Source organism: Ceratotherium simum, chromosome 37, assembly GCF_057802395.1.
Source record: "Ceratotherium simum simum isolate JZ-2026a chromosome 37, ASM5780239v1, whole genome shotgun sequence".
NCBI classification, from domain to species: Eukaryota; Metazoa; Chordata; class Mammalia; order Perissodactyla; family Rhinocerotidae; genus Ceratotherium; species Ceratotherium simum.
Genome location: NC_141936.1, coordinates 13,953,505 through 13,959,711, shown reverse-complemented (window position 1 = coordinate 13,959,711; position 6,207 = coordinate 13,953,505). Strand labels below are relative to the sequence as shown.

The following is a 6,207-nucleotide window of genomic DNA, read 5'->3' as shown; positions in this document are numbered from 1 at the left end:
TAGATAAATAAATGAATTGTGTGTGTGTGTGATGTTAGATAGTAATAAACCGATAAGTACCAGGGAGAAAATTAGCATGAGAAGGAAATAAGAAGGGCCAGATTCTTTTTTGTTTGTTTGTTTGTTTGTTTATTGCAGTAACATTGGTTTATAACATTGTATAAATTTCAGGTGTACATCATTATACTTCTATTTCTGTGTAGATTACATCAGGTTCACCACCCAAATACTAATTACAACCCATCACCACACACATGTGCCGAATTATCCCTTTCGCCCTCCTCCCTCCCCCCTTCCCCTCTGGTAACCACCAATCCAATCTCTGTCTCTATGTGTTTGTTTATTGTCGTTATTATCTACTACTTAATGAAGGAAATCATACGGTATTTGACCTTCTCCCTCTGACTTATTTCACTTTGCATAATACCCTCAATGTCCATCCATGTTGTCACAAATGGCTGGATTTCATCGTTTCTTATGGCTGAGTAGTGTTCCATTGTGTATATATACCACATCTTCTTTATCCATTCGTCCCTTGATGGGCACTTAGGTTGCTTCTAAGTCTTGGCTATTGTGAATAATGCTGCAATGAACACAGGGGTGCATGTATCTTTACGCATAGGTGTTTTCAAGTTCTTTGGATAAATACCCAGCAGTGGAATAGCTGGATCATATGGTAGTTCTATCTATATGGTAGATTTTTTGAGGAATCTCCATACTGTTTTCTATAGTGGCTGCACCAGTTTGCACTCCCACCAGCAGTGTATGAGAGTTCCCAAGAAGGGCCAGATTCTTTATCCTATTTTAAATAAGGTTATTAAAATAATTTATATCATAAGAATATGCATGTAAAAGTATAGTTTGATCAAAAAAATAGGAGGCAAAAAAAGCCAGCTGTTCTTACCTATTTGTTTTAGTCATTTGGAATCCGGGCTTTGAATTTGAATTGTAGAACAAATGAAGAGTAGACATTAATGAGGGCTTCCAAAGACAGCTGATCCCTGGGAGTGAACAAGAGATTCTCTATCATCTCTCAAGCTTAACTTCAGTACCACTAAGCCTAATTTGATGAGGTCCTGACTGTGCATAGCCAGAGATATGTGTCCTTTTAAACATTGAGCTTTTTCTTCCATACTACGACATCAAGTTAAAATTACAACAGAAAGGAAGTATCTACTAGAAGGAAAAATATAAATCGGGACGATTTCCTCTCAAAATCAAATGAAAACTATCATTCAGCTAAAATAAAATTACAGATGTCTACTAGTAGAGTGATACAATCCAATGCAATGGGCTTTCTTGCCATAAACAATACTAATTAAATGGAATTTTCAAAGTTAAAGCTATAACACTTTTCAACCTCAAAGCAATTTTTTAAGTCATAATGCTCAACTCAATATTTCACAAAGGAAAAAATAAGATGAATGGGATTAAATAATATGCTCAAGACTATACACACAGTAAGCTGCAGGGGAAAAAAGCTCTAACTCCAATTTCATGTATTTATTGAATTTATTCAAGTGTTCATTGAATGTCTATTACATAGTGAGTCCTGGACTGTGCTCTGAGCATACAGCTGAAAACAAGGAGAGGAGCTTGTCTTCCCTCACAGAAGTTTCCTTCTACTAAGAGGATACAGACAATAAAGAAGGAAACAGATAAGGAAGATAATTTCAGATATTGACATAAGACAAGGTAATGTGAAGAGAGTAACGGCAGGGACCACTTTAGAAAGCATTGGAAAGGCCTATGTGAGGAAAGGACATTTGATGTGAATTGTGAATGACAGCAAGGATCCTAGCATGTAAAGAATTAAGGGCAAAGCATTCTAGGGAGATTCTTAAAAGAAAAGAGACAATAAACTGTAACTTCTCAAAGCAATATTTAGAACGCTAATTTTGTAATTATCCAGAAGAAGAGAGAATGAACTACTTATTGTCAAGATTTCAAAAAACAATAGTCTTTGAGTAGGTGATTGTGATTCAAAATGACAGCAAAAAGAGTTTTTTTTTTTAAATGGGGGTCAAATTCCATAAATTTGAAGCCCGCCTGTCTTCTAGTAATTCCTAAGTCAAATAATACTTCTGGACTATGTTTTTTAAGGGAAATAATATGCATTTAAGCACAGCATCAAGATTTCCTAATAAGGAAACACAAAGAATACAAAAAAACAAAAAGTCGAAAGGTTAGCAAATCTGGAGACTTTGGTATCCAGACATGATTTATGTTACAAACAAAAGCAGCAAGTCTGGGCCACGATACAGAAGTGGAAGCATGATGAACTCAGAGCCTTGTAACTTTGCCCAATAAATCACAATTACCAAAACACCAGTGATAAATAGCTAGAATCTCAGAGTATTTAATAGCTCTCACCATTCGTTGGTTTCTTAACTGTTTGATTCTTTCCTACAGAAACTGGTGTTTGGTAGTTCAACTCCAATGCATCAATATTGAATTGTGAATGCTCGGAAACATCAGTTATAAAAGTTCAAAAGAACGTATTACTGTAAACAAGACTGAAGCACTGAAGGAAATGCTCTTCCGTGAATCTATCTTACATCCAAGAGAAGGAAAAAGGCTCCAAGAGAGCTTTCGATCAAAGAAGAGATGTTTAAAAACACAAAGAAGAGCTTACATAAATAAGAAAAGCAACCTTGTGGGTTCACTTTGCAATCAGAGTGTCTCCAAATGAGGAGCTAAGTAAGCTATTAATGTGCCAAAGGAACATAACCCAAAAGAACAGGCAAAATTATTAAAGTTATCAATAAATCGAATCAATAATCTTTTTGTATCAATGTAAATAATTTTTCTAAAATTTTAACATTTCGTCCTTGCAGAATGAAGGAGAATGAATGCAATAACTTTTCTTAAGTTGTTTCTTCTAGTCATCATGAAGCAGCATTGATCTCCCCAATTCTGAGATGATAAGAACTGAGGCATTGAGGTAGTAAAGGATGAAAATAAAATGAGGAAATTCTAGAATCAGGATTAAATCTAAAAGTCTTTTGTTTTTAACATTTTATAATTACTTAAAGTATTCCTTTTTACGTTGTTAAAACATTTTGGCTGACTATGACTTTAGCATCGCCTTGACATAATAATGCCTGAATATAAATCTATATTCCCAAAGGATTTCCAGTTCTTCCAAAAGTCGAGCCCAACACTTATTTATACTTAATGTTGCATCCATGACTTGCACAAATCAATCCTTCAGTCATCCTGAATGGGATTTCAGTCATAGTAAGAGCCTGTACACCATCATCTAAAATCCTTTCAGTTTTTGTCCCCAGTGACCCCAATGAGAGCTACAGGCAGGAGAAAAGTTTGCAATGAACTATGAATTGGTATTGTAAGCTGTTGTGATTTAATGCAAACATATTTCAGGTAGAACTAGTCCTAAGCAGAACTGTGAAGTACGGTGTTTGTCTTCATCACCATCATCTGTCTCTCTTTTCTTTTCTTTTTTTCCAGCAGGGGGAGGGGGGTTGTTGAGTTAGTGAGTCAATTTTTTGGTGTTTTTAAACTAAAACATTGCTGATACCAACTAGGAAAAACAAAAAACAAAAAAACACCTGCGTGTAGGAAGAGCTCTATCACAAAGCTATTGCCACATGGAATTTACTCCACAGTTTCACATACAAGAAGTTTGTTCATCCCTTAGGTTTGCTCTTGAATTTTAACTATACTGCTAAAGATAGCAAGAAAGAGTCAAAAATCCACACAGCCCCAAAAGTGGGTGGTTTTGATTGATTTCTGTTCTCCAAGGAAACGCGTCTCTAATCTAGACCCACTTGACACATTTGATTTTATGAGTTAAAGTTTCGAACTTACACATTAAACACAAATTATGGGTGATGCACATTTGAAACAACTTGTTAAAATAAAATGTTTCCTGAGGCGGAGTCAAGATGGCGGCGTAGGCAGACTCTGAACTCACCTCCTCCCGTGGACACAGCCAATTTACAACTACTCGTGGAAAAATTACCCCTGAGACAGAACTGAAAACTGGATAAGAGGAACTCCTGCAACAACGGACAATCCTAACTGGAGAGGAAGAGGCAGAGACTCCCTTCCGGAGAGGAAAAACGCCGCCTTCACAAGCCGCCAGCGTCACGGCCGCCGGGAGCAGCTCACAGGTACGCAGCCTCCCTGGAGGCGCGGGGCCCTGAGCCGGGGAGCGCCCCCGCTGTGGGCATTTTGTGGACCCAGCACAATCGACACCAGTGGCATAATATCTGACTTTGCCTGCTACTAAAACATTGGGTAGCACCCCCAGAAAACCCGGTTCACAAAGAAACTAAAACTGGCTCTTAAAGGGCCCGTGCACAAACTCACCCGTTCCAGAAAGCATCCTAAAATCACCAGAAAGAAAGGTACACAGTGCTTCGGTGACAAGAGACTCACCTAATAGGCCCTGAGTATATCACGGCGAGGGGTGAGACCTCTCCAGGGACTGGGACATTGGCGGCGGCCATTGTTGTGGCCTGGTGTGAGCGTGCTGACACAGACGCCATTGGAGTTCTCCCTGAGACCTGCTAGCCCAGGGTCTGCTCCACCCGCTAGAGCACCGATTTAATCCAGCTCAGCCAGGGCAGGCAACCCACCCTAGAGACTGGCCCCACCCAACAACAAGCCCTCAGGCAACTTGTGGGCCTGCATAGATTGGTGACTGGATTCTCTGCAGCCTGGCAACTGAGCTGACTTGAGCGGGGCAGGGTGTGCACAAGGAGCGGGTGGAGAGTGTGGGGTGGTGGCGGAGTGTGTGGGGCTCCTGCCTTGGAGAGACTGGGTCCGCTTGGGGAGGTCGGGGCGCTCACACGGGGCAGGACTGTGTTGACTGTGTGTGGACCTGTGGGCAACAGGGATTGTCAGCTGCAGAAGACTTGTGCTTCTCAAAGACCCACATAGGAGGTTTGCCCCACCTTCCAAAGCCTGAAACAATTGGGTGCTCCTGTGCCTGAGGGCAGCCCCACCCAGCTGCAATCCTCAGAGAGCTGACAAGAGACCTAATAGGCTAGAGGTTTACAGCAATTGTAAGGCCCTGAGCCTAAAAACCTGCCACACTGGGGGCCTACTCACTTAAAAGAAATACTGCAACACAAATGTGGTATTAGAACTTACAGTCAACTGTGCTGGGGCTCCCCACACCTGATAAAGACACTGAAGGGCCCACAACAACTACAAGCAGCTGACCATTACAACAGCTGGCCAGGAGCATAACTCAGCCTCCCTGGGCGCCTATAGGGAGAGCTAACAGGCCACAATAGAAGGACACACATAGCCCACATAGGGGCCACCCCTGGAACATTGAGAACTGAGGGAAGCACACTGGAAGCCTCCTAAGGCATCACTTACATAAGGTCACCTATCCAAGAGCAGGAGACGTAGCTGACCTACCTAATACGTAGACACAAGCACAGGGAAAGAGGCAAAATGAGGAGGCAAAAGAATACATTCCAAGTAAGGGAACAGGACAAAACCCCAGAAAAGGAACTAAGTGAAACAGAAATGAGCAACCTACCCGACAGAGAGTTCAAACTAAGAGTGTTAAGGATGCTCACTGATCTGGGGAGAAGAATAGATGAACTCAGTGAGAATGTCAACAAAGAAATGGAAGATATAAAAAGAACCAACCAGAAATGAAGAATACAATCGTGGAAATGAAAAATTCATTAGAGGGACTCAAAAGCAGAGTAGAGGATACAGAAGAACGGATCTGTGAGCTGGACGAAAGACTAGAAGAAATTCCCCAAGGTGAACAGGTAAAAGAGAAAAAGAATTAAAAAGAGTGAGGACAGTCTAAGGGACCTCTGGGACAACATCAAGTGCACTAACATCCGTGTTATAGGTGTCCCGGAAGGAGAAGAAGCGAGACAAGGGGGCAGAGAATCTATTTCAAGAAATAATAGATGAAAACTTCCCTAACCTAAGGAAGGAAACAGACATCCAGGTACAGGAGGCACAGAGAGCCCCAAACAAGATAAACCCAAAGAGGCCCACACCAAGACACATCATAATCAAAATGTCCAGAATTAAAGATAAAGAGAGAATCCTAAAAGCCGCAAGAGAATGTCAAGTTACATACAAAGGAAACCCCATAAGGCTATCAGCTGACTTCTCAGCAGAAACCTTACAGGCTAGAAGAGAATGGCACGATATATTTAAAGTGCTAAAAGGAAAAAACTTACAGCCAAGAATACTCTACCC

At 41.0% G+C, this 6,207-nt stretch overlaps 1 long non-coding RNA gene across 2 annotated transcripts; it reads right to left on the bottom strand.

The window, feature by feature from the left end:
- Positions 1-301: 301 nt before the first annotated feature.
- On the bottom strand, positions 302-4,626 carry LOC147912307 (uncharacterized). Of its 2 annotated transcripts, none has more exons than XR_015550048.1 (3): positions 4,405-4,626; positions 905-1,001; positions 302-799 (listed from the first exon to the last, which is right to left on the bottom strand). It is a non-coding gene; the product is annotated as an uncharacterized LOC147912307 (long non-coding RNA). The 2 variants fall into 2 exon arrangements; XR_015550049.1 differs by having other exon boundaries at positions 302-583; positions 4,405-4,623.
- Between the last annotated feature and the right edge of the window lie 1,581 nt (positions 4,627-6,207).